Source organism: Scyliorhinus canicula, chromosome 2, assembly GCF_902713615.1.
Source record: "Scyliorhinus canicula chromosome 2, sScyCan1.1, whole genome shotgun sequence".
Classification (NCBI taxonomy): domain Eukaryota; kingdom Metazoa; phylum Chordata; class Chondrichthyes; order Carcharhiniformes; family Scyliorhinidae; genus Scyliorhinus; species Scyliorhinus canicula.
Window position 1 is genome coordinate 55,599,137 of NC_052147.1, and position 18,518 is coordinate 55,617,654.

General features: G+C 47.5%; 1 protein-coding gene and 1 long non-coding RNA gene across 4 annotated transcripts in view; one reads left to right on the forward strand and one right to left on the reverse strand.

Annotated features, from left to right (window-relative positions):
* Window positions 1–2,026, reverse strand: part of LOC119953951 — a 65,415-nt gene extending 63,389 nt beyond the window's left edge. The window contains exon 1 of the long non-coding RNA XR_005458148.1: window positions 1,939–2,026. This is a non-coding gene — a long non-coding RNA (uncharacterized LOC119953951). The remainder of the gene's footprint in view (window positions 1–1,938) is intronic.
* Window positions 1–18,518, forward strand: part of LOC119953937 (guanine nucleotide-binding protein G(I)/G(S)/G(O) subunit gamma-2) — a 97,031-nt gene that overhangs the window by 64,028 nt on the left and 14,485 nt on the right. The window lies entirely within an intron of this gene.

Sequence of the window (18,518 nt, forward strand, 5' to 3'; positions counted from 1 at the left end):
GCAAGGTGACATGCATGACATCTATTACCCCATGGAGCTGGGGCATCCCGGCAATGGCAGAGAATCTTGCAGCCCAGGCACCTTGATGGGCTTGGTCCTCTTGAAATTGATATAGTCAGCTGCCTGGGCATACAGGGCTTCCATGACTTCACAAATGCACTTGTGGGTTGATGCTTGGTAAATGCTGCATAGGTCCCCGCTCGAGCCATGGAATTAACCCAAGGCGTAAATGTTCAGGGCTGCAGTGGCCTTCACGGCACTGGGAGCTGGTATCCTCCTCCCTCCACGGGCTGCCAAGTCTGCACGGACATGGCATAGGTGCCGCACTGCCTCCTTGTTAAGACTGCATCTCCTGCTGTTCAACATCTCCTTGAACGACCAACGATGCCTGTACACCTAAGGCCATCGCAGTTTCCCCCCACCCCCTTCTGCCACCTTCTCTGCCATCTGGCTTCCTGGGCTTCCACCAGCACCACTGGGGTTACCGCTGCAGGGTCACCAACATCATCCATGTTGTTATATCTGTGATGCTGACACATGGTTCAAGCAAAGTGTCCAGGCCTCACCGTTTGATTGGAATGCTCGGCAATGAAACTCCTCTGAGACACGGCACGTGTACCCACGCGAATGCACTTGAGAGCTGTAAAATGCTCTCATAACTAATGATGCCAATTCCTTATTAGCAAGAACCTTCAGCTATGCAGCCAGCGGCTGCTCACCGTCGGAGGGATTTAAAGTTAGCATCACCATATTACCACAGACCACCGGGCTCAGTCCTGGAGGTGTTTGGTGGAACATACAGGCTGCAGCTGTAGGTGCCCCTGTTATGGGTACACACTCTGGGGGTTGGCCTGTAGGACCCGCAGGCACTCAGCTGCTCACCCTCCCCCCCCCCAACCCAGCTCAAGAGCATCCCCAGACCAGACCCCTGCCCTGAGCACTGGGGCAGCAGCTCCAGTGTCCTTGGACAGCATGCCTAATTTCAAAAGCAGCTACTCCCTTCCTCCAATCCCCAAAGCGGCCATTGCACTTGCTTCCCATTTTTAAATAGGAGTGCTAACAGGCACAGGCGTGATCTCCTGCTGGGGAGCCAGTTAGACCCCAGGAGACCATTAATGAGATGGAGATTGCCCTCAATTGGTGATACTGTAATTGGTTTCTCGCCACGTCCAGGTGGGATCCAGAATCTGCCAACAAGCACAGGCCAGTTAGATCGCAAGGGCGGCATAGCACTAGGGTCCCAGGTTCAATTCTCGGCTTGGATCACTGTTTGTGTGGAGTCTGCACGTGTTCCCCGTGTCTGCGTGAGTTTCCTCCGGATGCTCCAGTTTCGTCCCACAAAATCCTGAAAGACGTGCTGTTAGGTGAATTGGACATTCTGAATTCTCCCTCTGGGTAGCCGAACGGGTGCCAGAATGTGGCGACTAGGGGCTTTTCACAGTAACCTCATTGCAGTGTTAATGTAAGCCTACTTGCGACAATAAAGATTATTACTATTATTAAACATTGTCGCCCAGCGGGAATCCAGATTCCGGCCTCTCCCGCGATCTAACCGACGGACACTGATCCGCGCCTGGCCCAACGCGGCTGTTAAATCGCACCCAATATTTTCAAAGAGCCAGTACAGTTAAAGAGAACTGAAAGATCTGTGCTGTAAAGTTCCATGATTCCGTATGACAGGCCCTTCTAGCTGTATAACTGGTTTTGGCAGCCCACGGGTTGCTGTTTGGCCTGTGACTTTCTTGAATCTGCTTGCTGGAAGCCTTGAATGTTTCACTGTGAAACTATCAGGTTTACTTCAGCACCTGCAAGATAAACAGGAAAACCTCAGCTTCCTGTTCCATGCAGCAGTTTTATGGTGATGCAGTTTCCATTTAGAGAATTTAATGTAAAGTTTAAAAAGAAAATTCACAGTACTTGGCTCACATCTGTTCTTACCTGTCCCTGCAGTATAACTGCCTGTTTCTCAATCTGTATGTAACCTTGATCAAAAGATTGAATTGTTGAGGAAGCTATTCTGATCATGCCATAGTATTACTAAATGGCGCAGTAATTATCTACAGCAAACGCTCTGCTTCTCATTGTGGGTACAGAACCTTCTGCACATTCCAGTGTGGAAGATCAAGAATTTAATACTTCTCCTCCTTTGCTTGTAATCGGAGATCAACTTTAGCAATGGATTAGAGGGTGGAAACTTCCCTCCCCGATCACAATGAGTGTAGTTCTCTTACTGAATGATGTGCTTTATGTTTGAGTGCAACAAATCCTCATCAAAATGGTCAACCTGTTGGAAAGGATTGTAAACGCCAACTTGTGTTTATATAGCATCCTCAATGTAGCAAAGTGTCCGAACGTTCACAGGGGCGTTATCAAATAAAATTGACAATGAGCCGCATAAGGAGATATGGGTCAGATGACCAAAGGTTTGGCCAAAGTTAGGAAGAGTATTAAAAGATAAAAAGTGAGGTAGAAAGGCCGAGAGGCCCTGGTGTGGTGGTGTGCGGGGGGGGGGGGGAGAGAGAGAGGGGGGGGAAGAGAGAGAGAGAGGGGGGGGGAAGAGAGAGAGAGAGGGGGGGGGAAGAGAGAGAGAGAGGGGGGGGAAGAGAGAGAGAGGGGGGGAAGAGAGAGAGAGGGGGGGAAGAGAGAGAGAGGGGGGGGAAGAGAGAGAGAGGGGGGGGGAACAGAGAGAGAGAGAGGGGGGGAAGAGAGAGAGAGGGGGGGGAAGAGAGAGAGAGGGGGGGGAAGAGAGAGAGAGGGGGGAGAAGGAGAGAGAGGGGGGAAGAGAGAGAGAGGGGGGAAGAGAGAGAGAGGGGGGGGAAAGAGAGAGAGAGGGGGGGAAGAGAGAGAGAGGGGGGGGAAGAGAGAGAGGGGGGGGAAGAGAGAGAGAGAGGGGGGGGAAGAGAGAGAGAGGGGGGGGAAAGAGAGAGAGAGGGGGGGAAGAGAGAGAGAGGGGGGGGAAGAGAGAGAGAGGGGGGGAAGAGAGAGAGAGGGGGGGAAGAGAGAGAGAGGGGGGTGGGGAAAGAGAGAGAGAGGGGGGGAAGAGAGAGAGAGGGGGGGAAGAGAGAGAGAGGGGGGGAAGAGAGAGAGAGGGGGGGGGAGAGAGAGAGAGGGGGGAGAGAGAGAGAGAGGGGGGAGAGAGAGAGGGGGGGAGAAGAAGAGAGAGAGAGGGGGGGGGGAGAGAGAGAGAGAGGGGGGGAAGAGAGGAGAGAGGGGGGGAGAAGAGAGAGAGAGGGGGGGGAGAGGAGAGAGAGAGAGAGAGAGGGGGGGAAGAGAGAGAGAGGGGGGGGAAGAGAGAGAGAGAGGGGGGGAAGAGAGAGAGAGGGGGGAGAGAGAGAGAGGGTGGGAAGAGAGAGAGGGGGAGAGAGAGAGAGAGGGGGGAGAGAGGGAGAGAGAGGGGGGGGGGGGGGGGAGGAGAGAGAGGGGGGAGAGAGAGAGGAGGGGGGGAATCTGCTGGAGTTCTTAACGCTCGAGAAGGTAAGTTCGAGTTGAGGGGGAGGATGGAAGGGTTCTACAACTCTTGGGCCTTGTTCATCATGCATTTTCATGAATTGAATGACATCGAACGTTGGGGAGGGGGAGTTGGAATGTTTAAGTTATTGATGATTCTTTTTCATCGGTGTTTTGTATTCAAAATGTTGGGAGCTGTTTGAGGGTGGGTGGGATAAGGGGTTTGTTGACTGGGGGATTGCCATTGTATTTGTTATTGTTGGTTATCTGTTGTTGTAAATTTTGATATAAATGTGAAAAAGGAGGCGAATAAAAATACTTATTTAAAAAAAAAAAGGCCTAGAGTTTGGGAGGGGGCATTCCAGAATAGTCACCAATGGGAACACCACCGCCTGCAAGTCACTCACCATCCTCACCATTATGGAGAGGCAGTGGCATAGTGGTATTGGCGTTGGACTAGTAATCCAGAGACCCAGAGTCATGTTCTGAGACCTGGGTTCGAATCTGATGGTAAAATTTGAATTCAATAAAATTCTGGAATTTAAAGTCTGAAGGTGACTGATAAACCATTGTCGATTGTCATAAAAACCCATCTGGTTCGCTAAATGCCCTTTTACGGAAGGAAATCTGCCACCCTTACCTGGTCTGGCCTACATGTGACTCCAGATCCACAGCAGTGTGGTTGACTCTTAAATGCCCTCAGGGATGGGCAATAAATGCTGACCTCGGCAAATGAACAAATTTTTTTTTTAAAAACCAGCTTGGAAATATATCGCCATCCTTCACTGCCACTGCGTCAAAATCCTGGAACTCCCTCTCTGACAGCACTGTGGGTGTATCTACACCCCATGGATTACAGCGGTTTAAGAGAGGGGCTCACTGCCACCTTCTGAATGTGAAATTAGTGATGGGCAATGAATGCTGGATTAGTTAGCGAAACCCATATCCCATAATTGAATTTTTAAAAAAATGTCTGGATGCTCAAGAGGTCAGAATTGTAGGAGCGCAGAGATCTCTTAAGGTCATGGAGGGATTTACAAACAGGGATGATAATTTTAAAATGGTGGTGTTGCTTAACAAGGAGCCAACAAGTACAGGGCTGATGTGTCAATAGGACTTGGCAGTAGAGGTTTTGATGGGAGTTTACAGAGGGTTGAATGTGGGAGGCCAGCAGATTGCATTGGAATAGTCAAGTCTAGAAATAGCAATGGCATGGATGAATGTTTCAGCAGCATATGATCTGAGGCAGCTACAGAGTCGGGTGATGTTACGTTGGTGGAAATGGGCGGCCTTCGTGACCACACAGATGTGGTCGGAACGCAACCATAACACCAAGATTGTGAGCATTGTGGTTCAGCCTCAAAAGTGCCCAGAGGGAGAGGAATGGAGTTGATGGCTAGGGAACGGAGTGTAGAGTGGGGACTGAAGACAATGGACTGAACGTTACGTGTCCCCGGCAGGCATGTTTCCTGTGAGGGGGTAGCATGTAAAATGGCTTGGGGCCCATCCCACCATCCTCCCGCTCAACCTCAACCCCCCCACCCCCCCCCCCCTCTTTCAAGGGTTATGTGAAATATTGTCATTCCAACTCGCAATTGCAAAGAGCAAGTCCTGAAGCCCTTGAATCCAAATCACCTTCAACTGTCCATATGTTCACACAATTCCCCAGCCTCCCCTCTGCCTTTCATTTCCTACCTCAAACTTCAGACACAAGTCACACAGTCACAGCCATCCACAAGATCGTAAGTGCGAGGGAATGCGAGTCTGGTGTTTATTCACAAGCCTTCAACGCATACCAACATCATTAAACAAATAATATCACCCCATGCGTCCGTATTTGTCACTAATGTGGATATTGACTAACGGGTTTACAAGTGCTCCAGTATAGTGGTCCCTCGCCACTGTCGCTTGAGACTGCACTGGGAGAAGGGTAGCTGAGCTGCCAAATCCCCTTGCCTTGGGGCCTTCAGTGGGTGCCCCCTGTGCAGCTGTGGCATTGAGCTGCCAGCCACTCCAGGAGACTCTGGCACATACGCATGCGAGTCTTCAGTCACCACGGCAATGGTCAAGGCCTGTGTCAATGGCCAATAAAAGGAGAAGATGTTGTTGCCATCAGAACTGCCTTGGGAGGAACTTCCAGGTGGAGGCAACCCCCACCACTACGACCGGCTCCGTTCCTGCCAGCCGGTGAGGAGCTGGGTGCGTGATCAAGCTCCCCTTCCCCTGTCACTCTGGGTCTGTGCCCCTGAGCTTGCCAGGGCAATGGTGTACAAGTTGGGAGTGCATCGAGACAATTAGGTTTTCAACCCGCTCCGTTTGCCACAGTTTCCAGTCTGTCCATGGAGGAAGCTTGATACTCCGAGTGGGTGATCACAGCCCTCGTGGGCTGGATAGGCACCTCCATAATCCAGGCTAATCCTCAAAGGGCAAAACGTGTGTGTGTAAAGATATGCTTAAAAAAAGTACCCGCTGCGCATTGGCCAAGGGCCAGGTAGTGACGACACTTCACAATCTACATGCAGCTGCCTGAGAGAGTGGTGAGCAGGCCTCAGGTAGTCCAGGAATATCTGGGACGATCCAACGACTGTTTCTGAGCCGGATGATAAACCTCCGGAGTCGACTGTAAGGCGACAGGTGCTGGATATCCAGTGAGAGGTCAGTGAAGATTTGGCAGATATACCAGAGGTTTATCAGAATCACAGGCCTCCCCTCCAGCTTCCACTAACATCACGTATCTGTCCACCAGGGTCAGCTACAATACTGCCAACCTTGAAGGCCACTTTCCCGTTGGCCAGCACCGCCACCCCCCTTGTCTTCATGGCCAACCCTGAGTTGATCACCTGCCCCACCCATTCCTTCCTCAGCCTCGCCTGTTTAAAGTGTAAACAGTCGATACACCAAAAACTTTGCATGGTTGCTGCCCTCCTTTAAACAAACAAAAGAAACAAAACCACCTCTGCTTATCACCCAGTCTTTTGTTATCTCACCAGAACCAGGCTTCCTTCCAGTCTCTGCACTGCTGATGCTCCTGGTTGTCTCGGGCTCCTTTGGGCCAGCACTTGCTCTTCATAACAAGTCTTGACTTACATATGGGGTATACCCCCCGCCTGTTCAGGCTCGCTCTGTCATTATGGGCTCACTTCTCCTGAAACTATTTGACTCGGAAATCCCATCAACAATCTCAAACTGTAACATGTCATGTCTCAATCACATTATAAGATTGACATGTGCGACTCGGGTGACATGGGGTAATCCTGCCAACCACTGTGCCATTTTATGTGATCATTGCTTGGAATGGACAATGGCATGTTCTAGGACAGCCACACCCCTGTGGAAACCCGCAACTTTGGATGAGCAGCTAATGATAAATACCTACAATATTCGCCTGTGTGACCTGTTTCACACTGGACCAATATTGTTCATGCAGATGCTGTACTCATCCTTGCCAACTTTATGGGGTTACTGATCCTTTTGTGACACTGGGACCAGGAGCTCCCAACAACATCCACACTGCTGACCTCCTTGGCTGCCACCTCCCATGCAGCAGGAGTCGTCTCCTCTTTCCACCAGTCTGAATTAGATCTTCATATCTCTCCTCGTCTGCTCGGAGGAGGGGACCTCACTGAATCTGGGGGCAGCTCTGCCCCTTTTGGAGAGCCTCTCTCCACGCTCTGATTGCACAGATATCTACGTATGGAAACATTTAATTAATGTATAAATCCTCGGTGTCTGAAGATGGTAGGTTTGCTGATTTATGACAACTTTTTCCACCTCTGAAGTTTCTCATGATTGGCAGACATAAATTTAAAGTAGACTAACCTGGATAGACTATAAAAATCTAATTTCTTTACGATACACAGTTTCTGCTCTTCAAACCTTGTTTTGGGTCACAGCCTCCGAGATCGGACAACCCGCCCTCCAGCACCCATTAGGCAGGATGAAGGTCTATGACCCACCATTGCCGCTAATTGGTAGCAACCAGTGTTTTATTGGGTTTTCCTCAATGGTGGGCCCAGAACTCGGAAGGCATCAGAGTGCAGAAGCCACCTTTGTCACAGGCCCGTTTATTCAGCCCATGTTTTCAAGCTAATTGACCCTGATAATATGCTGCCCGTCCCATAAAACGTTTGTTTGTCGACAGCAAGATAGGAGCAGAAAGCCCATTTTTTAAAAACTTAAATGTTTAGTGACTGGAAGGAAGGGGAGATCAGTTTTCAGGGGGCTGTCCTTGGCTGATCATGGGGCACCTCTCAGCCCTCCGCTCTCTCTTTCTCCCATAAACTCAGCCGCTCCCCTCTACCGAACCTACCCAATGGATCTGCAGATCCATGGGCCTTGACCTTCCTCTTTCCCTATAGTCCTGATGGCTGGAACTGTCGCCTTCCTAGTGCTGCCGGTACTGATGGAGCTGCTGGCCAATCGGGATGGCTGGCAGATGCCAAGGCCGGCCTTCTCCGCCCCAATGAGGACAGACGTTCCACTCGGGGTGGGACGGCGTGGAGCCGATTCCACTCAATGGCTCCAGTCTTCCAATATTTAGTTAGAGGAAAATTCTGCTACCCAGTGCAGGCTGACAAATCCGAGACAATCGAGCTGAGAGAGGTGCTGGTGAAGTAGGCTTGGTCATCGGCATATATGTGTAAATGAATGCTGTGTTTTTGGATAATATCGGCGAGGACAGAATATGAATGTGAAATAGGAAGGGGCCAAGGACAAATCCTTGGGAGACACCAGCGGTGACGGTGCGAGAATGGAAAGAGAAGAAATTGCAGGTGATTCTGACTTTGATTCAATAGGTAAGAATGGCATAAAGCGAGGGTAGTTCTATCTTGCTGTGCAAAGGAGGAGAGGTGGAAGAAACTGGTATGGTCAACTGTGTGAAAGCTGCAGACAGGCCAGGAAGAGGGAGAGGGTCTTAACATGGCCACAGTTATAAAACTCCATGTTGGTCAATAGGTACAAATGAATTTACATGAATTTCCTGCATAGCGGATGTGCCAACAATTCATCAGGGGGCAAGTGAGGAAACAGCTGCACAATTGGTACAATTAGAATAACAGGACGACTGTTTCTCAAAGCAAAAAAAAAACACAGGAACAAAGCATTGCTCTGGATGTTGAGAAAAATAAAATAAAGTTTGTGGCTACACATGTCTGAATGATCCCTGCTTTGTATCACATCTCCCTTCCAGACCCCAACACCATTTCTTTCTGTGTCTGCCGATGGGGAAAAAAAACCCCCCAAACAAACCAGAAAGAAAAGTTTTACCTTAACGCTGCTGTGCAGTTTGGTGTTAATTTGGCAGGGAAATATCGCATTAGTTATTTATAACATTGTATATTTGCAATCCAGATAAACTGCACAAGATCTTTTCTGTTTTGTAGGGGATTATAAGGGAACATCCAGGTACAGGATTTTCTTCTGCCAGGGTGCATGATATTCCATATCATTAGTCGATACAAGGGGTGTAATTAGATTCTATTTTATGAGTAATCTTATGGGGTGGAAATAATCAAATGACTCCTGAGCTACAAAATGGAATAAACAACTTGGGCCTTCACCGTCACTGAGAAGCGTTGGAGCCCTCGGGAGTCTCTGTGCAACACAACTTAAGAGGCCAGAGGACAAAGACTGAATGGTTCACAATTGTGGTTCACAATTGTAGCTGTGTATTCTTGATGAACAGGTCTGAAGGCCCTGCTGATTTCTGCTTCTCACTGCAATACATTTTCAATATCTACCATGCAACACAACTTACCTATATTTCAACACTTCAAAAAAGCTCATAAAAACACATGATGTGGAGATGCGGGCGTTGGACTGGGGTGGGCACAGTAAGAAGTCATACAACACCAGCTTGTAGTCCAACAGGTTTGTTTCGTATCACTAGCTTTCGGAGCACAGCTGCCTCAGGTGAATGAAGAGGTGGGTTCCACAAACACATATGTATGGACAAAGTCAATGATGCAAGACGATACTTTGAATGCGAGTCTTTGGAGGTAATTAAGTCTTTACAGGTCCAGGTGGAGCGACTGGAGAGAGGGATAATCACATGTTAAAGGGGTGTGAATTGTCTCAAGCCAGGACAGTGGTAGGATTTCACAAGCCCAGGCCAGGTGGTGGGGGGGTGAATGTAATGCAACATGAATCCAAGGTCCTGGTACTCGTGTGCAGAACTTGGCTATCATTTTCTGCTTGGCGATTCGACGTTGTTGCGCGTCCTGAAGGCTCCCTTGATAACGCTTACCTGAAGATCAGAGACTGAATGCCCTTGACTGCTGAAGTGTTCCCCAACTGGAAGTGAACATTCCTGCCTGGCGATTGTCGGGCAATGTCCGTTCATCTGTTGTCCTAGCATCTACATGGCCTCGCCAATGCACCACGCCTCGGGACATCCTTTCCTGCAGCGTATGAGGTAGACAACGTTGGCCGAGTAGAACGAGTATGTATCGTGTACCTGGTGGGTGGTGCTCTCCTGTGTAATGGTAGTCCCCATATTGATGATCTGGGAAGTCTTGCAGAGGTTGCCATGGCAGGGTTGTGTTGTGTCGTGGTCGCAGTTCTCCTGAAGGCTGGGTAGTTTGCTACAAACAATGGTCTTGTGTAAAAACACAAGGTTAGAGGAGGATATTAGATATGTAGACAAAAGGACAAGATTGAAGTCAAGGGAAAAGATTCTTGAGAATCATGTGCAGGATAATACAAGTTTACTGAATCACCATGGGCCCATTATGCAATCCTGTCTTGACAATCTCACCCCACAAAACCTGCTCACAGTAAACTTTCATCAGCAACAAACTAAATGGAGCTCCAGCCATGATTCCACCCTCTATTTGCAAGATAATTATGGCTGACAAAGGATAATCTAGCCCAATTCATCTCTTCCATCCCAGAATGCTATACAGACATACATATTATGAGTAGGCCACTCAACCCGTCGAACCTGCTACACCATTTGGTAACATTGCCAGCATTTATGTACTACAACTCAGAAATACATAATTGGCTGTGAAGTGATTTGGGACAATGTGAAAGGTGTTCCATAAATGTAGGTTCTGTGTTTCTTTCATTACATCTCCAGCAGGGGCGAGTGGCATGGTGGTGCAGTGGTTAGCACTGCTGCCTTACGGTACCGAGGGCCCGGGTCTATGTGGAGTTTGCCCGTGTCTGCGTGGGTTTCATCCCCACAACCCCAAAGATGTGCAGGATAGGCGGAATGGCCACATTAAATTGCCCCTTATTTAGGAAAAAAAATGAATTGGGTACTCTATTTTTTTTTTAAAAATACACCTCCAGCAGTTGGCAGAGTGACTAGAGCAATGGTAAAATTGGAGGCCCGATGCTGATTCTTTAAGGATAATTACAGAGCAATCAACTGATGCTAGGAAAGTGGCTACAAATAAATCACTACATATACAAAACTATTCAACCCACCCCCTTCTAACCTTCCTCTCTAGCCTCCGCACGAACCACCCATCCTCTCTAACCTACCCCGCCCTCCAATCTTGTTCGCCCCCCCCCCCCCCCCCCCCCCCCCATCCTTAAACACACATACAAAGCATCCAATTGGTCATGGGGATTTGACATACCTTTTCTTTTGAAGCAAGAGCTCTCTCCTGACCGTTGCTGCACTGCTGTGATCTTTGGACAGCTTTGTGGATTTTGATGGGCTTTTTTTTAAAATTAGAACCACAAGACAGCAGCGCAGCAACTGGTGAAACTGACGGGCCAGATTTTTAAAAATCAGAAACTTCACAATGTCAGATGCATTTTTTTTTAAAGCTAGTCTGTCAGGTCTACAGCTCTGGCTGCTCAGTCTGGACGATGAGAAACTCCATTTACAGCGTGGAATCTGCCCCCCCCCCCCCCCCCCCCCCCCCCCCCCCCCCCCCCCCCCCCCCCCATATCCTAACCCTGGGCCCCGGTGTTTGGCACCATCTGCACTCTCCCTTCCTGCCGTGATCATCCAGGAATGAAAAACTTATTTTCTCTCCTGAAAGAGGTCTCCTTAAAGCCCCCCTCCACCCACTCCTCTAATAATTGTGAAGAGCTCATGGATTTCTGTGTCACTTAAGATTGAAACCATCTGATCAGTTTTCTCTGTACATCCCTCCATTCCACTAGCCCACTGGGCCAAGGGTCCTCAGGTTTCTGAACTTGAAAGTTTCTCTAATTTCTCGGTCGTTTCTCTCCTATCTGCCTTCATTCCTCCTTCAAGCTCACTTTGTCCATGAGATCCACCTTGTGCTTCCTCAACCCTATTCCCACTAAACGGCTGACTAACCCCGCCCCCATCCCAAACTACCCTTCCTGATCCCCATGTTAGCCGATATTGTTAACGGTTCTCTCTCTTCAGCTGTTGTCCTCTCTCAATTCAATGCACTGTCCTCGCCCCTCACCAAAAAGCCAACCCTTGACCCACCATCCTAGGAGATTACATCCCACCTCCAAGCTCTCTTTAATCTCAAAAATGCCTGCATGTGTTGTCTCCCAAATATGTGCCCATCCCTCCCAGAACCCCCATGTTTGGATCTCCCAAATAAAAGCAAATTAATGCTGATGCTGGAACCCTGATGTAAAGGGATAGCACCGTTGTTTCACAGCTCCAGGGTCCCAGGTTCGATTCCCGGCTCGGGTCACTGTCTGTGCGAAGTTTCCACTTTTTCCCCATGTCTGCGTGGTTTTCCTCCGGGTGCTCCAGTTTCCTCCCACAGTCCAAAGATGTGCAGATTAGGTGGATTGGCCATGCTAAATTGCCCTTAGTGTCCAAAAAGGCTAGGTGGAGTTACTGGGTTATGGGGATAGGTTGGAAGTGTGCGCTTAAATGGGGGGGGGGGGGGGGGGGGGGGGTGTGCTCTTTCCAAGAGCCGGTGCAGACTCAATGGGCCAAATGGCCGCCTTCTGCACTGTTAATTCTATATTCTATGAAAAACAGAAAATGCTGGAAAAACTTAGCAGCAAGTCTGGCAGCATCTGTGGAGAGAAAAACAGAGTTAATGTTTCAAGTCCGATATGACTCCTCTTCAGAACTGAATTCTCTGATGGATCATATTAGGCTGAAAACGTTGGACGGAGCTTTCCCATATCTTTTCAGTGTCCTGCTCTGACTGAAACCCGGCATGTAGCTTTCCAGATCCAGCTGCACAGCCTAGTTTTCAGTCCAGATTTTGAGCCACTGCGGGGGGAAAACAAATTCAGGGGGCATGGTTTATGCTGTCAGTGTGGGTGGGCAGGCCTGATAGAGTCAGTGAAGCCAGCTGCACAGGACTCAGGTCACACTTCAATAACATTGCCCCTATCAGCTGAAAATAAAGCTGTGCCAAGGGACACTGCCTGGGCATATACACTGACGCCACCCAGTACCACCTCTCTCCATTCCTCCACTGTTGCTGAATTATCGGACTACTTATCTGACCTCCAGTACTGAATGAGCAGAAATGTCCTCCAATTAAATATTGGCATGACTGAAGCCATTGTTTTCAGTCCCTGTTCCAAGCTCTGTTCCCTAGCTACCAACTCCCGGCAACAGACTGACCTTAAACCAGTCTGCTCGCAATCTTGGTGTCATATTTGACCTCCCTCCTCCCCATATATTGGTGCTATCATTGAAAACGCCTATTTCTATGTTATTCTCTAAGTCTGAATAAAGATTGCAGACTTCCAGTTAACACATACTTTATTCAGTGGATTTGTTCTGTTTCCAGAGCTTAACTAGATATAATACAGTCCAGAGGTATGATCAGTGAAGCTGAGGTAAACTGCCTATGCTGAGCTGTGTCTATCTGCTGCTGCTCACTGGCCCTGTGTTTCTGCAATAGGGGAATCCTCCCTTGGGCGGACCCGTCTTTGATGCTGCCCTCTAGTGATGCTGTGGCTGTTACATCTGTCAGTAGTCCCTGTTGTGTGTGCAGATGTATGTACAGATCACTACAACCCCCCCCCCCCCTTTTTATTGGACATGTTTTCTAGACTGGCCTCAAGAAAACTACATTAAAAGTGGTGAGAATATGCAAATCTGCACACTGTGAAAATGATAAAAGTAATACAGAAACAATTAACTGTGTGTGAGTCCATCGTGAGAAATGTCCATTTTCGTCTTGTGCGTGTGTTGTGGTAGGGATGATGGTTTGATGTCATCAAGAGTACTGTCTGGCATTGTGTGACGAGGAACGTCCTGTGGACAAATGGACTCTGTCAAGTCCAGTGTGGGAAATATGGCGTCGTAGGTCGAATAGCTAATAGATCCTGGCGGTTACGGCGAAAAAGTACTCCCGCAGACGATTTGACAATGTAGGATCGCGGTGCCTCCTCCCTGATCACCATGGCTGACTCAGACCATCTGCCTCCTGGGTCCCTGATTCTGATGGTGTCACCTATTGTCAGTGGCTTGAGTGGGATCGCATGTTGATCGTAGTATAGTTTTTGTTTGGAGCATAGTGCCCGCATGTCATTGAGAACTGGTGCGTTGCTGGGGTCTCGGAATTGCTTTGCCGGTAGGGTTGTCCGGATGTCTCTGCCGAAGAGCATTTGCGCTGGCGACAGTCCTGAGCTCAATAGGGTTTCTCAGTACGATAACAGAGCTAGGTTGATGTCGGAACGTGACTCGGCTGCTTTGCTGATGAGTCGTTTAATGATGTGGACACCTTTTTCTCCTGTTCCATTTGATTGCAGGTAGTGATTCTGTGTCGCACCATTGTCTGACCTCGACTTTTTCCTGTGTTTGTGGTATTGATTCTGTTTGTCATCGTTCGTGAAAGCTGTCTTGCTTGTTTGTTCTGGAGCAGATGTGAATTTGTGAGATTCTTTATCATGCCATGGCATGTTTGTAGTCTTGTCATTGTTTCGCAGTGCGCTGTGGCATTATTCTTCACGTGCAGATTTGTACCATGTTATACAGGTCATTGTTTCATTGTTGTTGTTTCTGTCGTTTCTGTCTTTGTTGTTTTCGTTGTCGTTCTTGTTGTTTTTGTCTTGGTTGTTTTCGTTGGCGTTCTTGTTGTTGTCGTTCTTGTTCTTTTTGTCACGTTTGTTGATTCTGTTTTTGTTGTTTACGCTTTTATTCTTTTTCTTTTTCTTGTCGTGCTTGTTGTTTCTGGGATGCTTCTTGTTGCTTTTGTCGTTCTTGTTGCGCTGCATGTTGTTTTTGTTCTTGTTTCTGCTCTACTTCTAGCGATTTTTGTTCTTCCTGTTGCGCTCAATGGCTGTGCCATGTGGATGACTTGAGTCATTGTCACAGTTATTGGTGTCAGTGTCCTTTGTGGTATCTGCTACATTGAGCGTATCTTCTTGAGAATTGTGAGACTGATCTGATGTTGCACTGATGTTGGTGACATCAGTGATTTGTGGTGGATTCGATTCCTCTTCTTTTCTTTCTTGGTACTCCTCTTCAAGAGTCATTTCTGGTTCACTTGAATCATCATTGATTTCTAGGTGCTCCTCTTTTGGAGTCATTTCAGGTTAATTTGAAGCATCTGTGATCTCTTTGTGCTCCTTTTCTGGAGTCAAAGCCTTCACAATTTTTTTTTGTTGTGGGTCGTAGTGCTCCTTTTCTGGAGTCAAAATCTTCAATATTTCAATTGACATGGTCTCTCTGGACTCAGGGGTGGCCGTCCTCTGATTATTGAGTGCTTCTGTGCAGACGAGCGAAGATATGTCAATCTCGCTGTGATCCTGCACATCCTGTATGGGAATTGTGATTTCTTCGTCACTTGTCTCACATACAGTGGGTAGACATTCAGTGTCTTCTTCTGGTGGCTCAAATAAACTTGATAGATCTTGCACATGCATGGCTTCCGCTATGGAGTATTTTCTTGCTTCCATTTTTGAGTCTGTCACTGAGCTATCTGTGGAGGCTTGCGTCACTCTCTTTGTGGAGTCCTTCATCGCTCTCTCTGTGGAGTTTGTCTTCGTTCTCTCTTTGGAATCCTTCATCGCTCTCCCTGTGAAGTTTGTCATCGCTCTCTTTGTGGAGTCGTGCAGTGTTCTTGCTGTAGAGTCGATCTGTGCGCTCAACGGAGTCGTTCTGTGCTCTCTGTGTGGCGTTATCTTCATCTTGGGTATTGCTGTCATACCATGTATCGACCAATCTGCCATGGCACCGTGGTATTGGGTTCATCTACCATGAGAAGAGTCGTATTGAGCTTTTCAACCGTGTTGCTGATGCAGTGATCAGGATCTCCGAATAATTCAGCCATGTCTGAGTAGTATTGTGTGTATTGTTTGATAGACAAATCATCGCTTTTTGTTTCGGAGTTATGATCATTCTCTTCATCTTCAATGAACAAATCATCTTGTGTGGAGGCTGGGACCCTTCATGGTGCGTGGACTACTCTCTGTTTCTTGGCGTCAGGCCGCAGCATAATCCTGCACTCACGGGTCGGGATGTCATATATGCTGGGCTGAAGATTCCCCAATCCGAAGAACTCCTCGTCGAGATCTTCACGGGACACCTCTAGTTGCGGTTCGGATTTGGTACTGGGGTAGCCATCTCCCAAGATGAAATCTTCGTCTGAGTCGTAGTCTACAAGGACCATATCATCTTCTTGGGCGGTGCTAACTGCTTGTTCCAGGGTGTTGTGAAAGTTATTTTCAACTGCTGGTGTAAGTTCGGGCTTTGTTCTGTTTTTTGAGGCAAGGAAATTGGGTTTTGCAGCTTTAAATTTCTTTTTGTTCATTTTTGTGCATTTCCCTTTTAAGTGGGCGTGGTCCTGGTACTCTGACGTCATGACGCTTGTGACGTCATGCGTAGGACTCGATTGCCCATGTGCATTCCGAGTTTCCTGTACTGTGCCCTCTTTTCGCAACTGAGCATGTGCGGCTCCTTTCTCAAGATGGCTGCCGCTCAGAACCTCCGTCTTTCTCTGATTCAACCCTGCCTCTGCCTCGTGGTGAGTGTTTGTGCCATTTTTACCTATTTTGTTTTCTAAATGATGATTCTGTGTTCGTAGAGACTCAAAGTACTGATTTTGTTTTTGTTCATAAGCTAGGCGTTTTTGTATAGCGATTTCTAGAGTTAGATACTTATTTTGTGAAAGTTCTTTGCTCAAATTTTTATCAGATAGTCCAGAAATTAATTGATGCAGTATCACAGTGACTCTGAAATCAGCACAATCACAGCCTGTGGTATTAACTTGAGATGTGTAATAAAATCAGAGATGCACCCTCCATTTCTCTGACGAAAGTTAAGTTTTTCCAGCATCTCACCAGACCGACTATTACAGCGTTCAGCAAATTTTTTGAGTATTACTTCTAGTTTGATGTTGTCCTCACCTTCTAAGTAATTAAATTATAGATTTCTCTAGCTTCATGCCCTCCTATTGAGAGTAGTAGGGCTCTTTTTGTTGCGTCAGAGGCAGTGCTTAAATCATTAGATGTAATAAATATTTGGAACAGCTGTTCAAACATTTTCCAGTTATAACTTAAATTACCGGTTGTTTCCAGCTGTCATGGATTTCCAACAAGTTCCATCGAATCAGTTAGTCGTCAAGGATCCATTTGCTGCGAAGTCTTCCACAGTCGAATATCCGGTTTAAGTTTTTTTTTCTCTTGCTGGTGCCTAGCTAGCTTTCTGAAATCACTCCTGGTATCATATGTTATTCTCTAAGTCTGAATAAAGATTGTACAGTTAACACAAATACTTTATTCAGTGGATTTGTTCTGTTTCCAGAGCTTAACTAGATTTAATACAGTCAAGAGGTATGACCAGTGAAGCTGAGGTAAACTGCCTATGCTGAGCTGTCTCTGTCTGCTGCTGCTCACCAGCCCTGTGTTTCTGCAATAGGGGGATCCTCCCTTGGGCTGGACCCATCTCTGATGCTGCCCTCTAGTAATGCTGTGGCTGTTACATCTGTCTGTAGTCCCTGGTGTATGTGCAGATGTATGTACAGATCACTACAATTTCCACCTCTGTAACATTGCCGATCTTCACCCCTGTTTCAGCTCATCTTGTGCAGAAACCCTCATTTATGACTTTGTTATTTCTAGACTTGACTAACGCACTCCCAAGCTGGTCTCCCACATTTTACGTTTTGTAAACATGAGGTCGTCCAAAACTCTGCCCGTGTCTTAACTTGCAGCAAATCCCATTCGCAGCAAATCTCGTTCCCCTATCAGCCCTGTGCTCGTTGACCTGCACTGGCGATGTCTTGATTTTAAAATTCTCAGCCTTGTTTTCAAATCCTCTTCTCTCCCTATCTCTTCATAAGCTCCGCCAACTCTGCAACCCTCTCAGATACGTAAGCTGATCCAATTCTAGCCTTGTTGAGCATGGAAGATTTTAACTGCTGCACCATTGGCCATGCTTTATTGCCTGGGCCCTAAACTCTGGGATTCCTTCCCTGCATCTCTCTGCCTCTTTACCTAGTTTTCCTTCTTTAAATTAATCCATAATCCTCTTTCAGCAAACGTGTGCTAATCTCTCCCTGTGTGACTTACACAATTTTTAAAAATAAAAGTGGCGTAAAGGGTCTTTGGGATGTTTTATTACGTTAAAGGTGCTATATAAATATCAATTGGTGTTATTAGAAAGCGATTCCCTCCGCTGTCCATTCTCCTGATGTCACTGAAGGAGCCGACACCAACCAAAGTGAAAGCATGTGGCATGAACCTTTCTTGCCAAACTTGCTCATGGCTTTGCGGAAAACCTAAAGAGGAAGAAGTAACTTGTTTTTTTAACATGGAGAGTAACTATTTTTTTAAATCATCGAGTGGAAAGGGAGCTGTGTTTTTTCACCTCGGCACAATAGAACTAAACAAATATAAGGCATCAATCATTGCAGCTGTAAAATCACCGAATTTTAGTTCCTTGCAGAGTTCCCCTCTCAGTAAGCATTTCATAGAAACATAGAATTTACAGTGCAGAAGGAGGCATTCAGCCCATTGAGTCTGCACCGGCCCTTGGAAAGAGCACCCCACTTAAGCCCACGATTCCATCCTATCCCCGTAACCCATTCGCTTTGGACACGAAGGGCAATTTAGCATGGCCAATCCACCTAACCTGCACATCTTTGGACTGTGGGAGGAAACCGGAGCACCCGGAGGAAACCTACGCAGACACAGGGAGAACGTGCAGA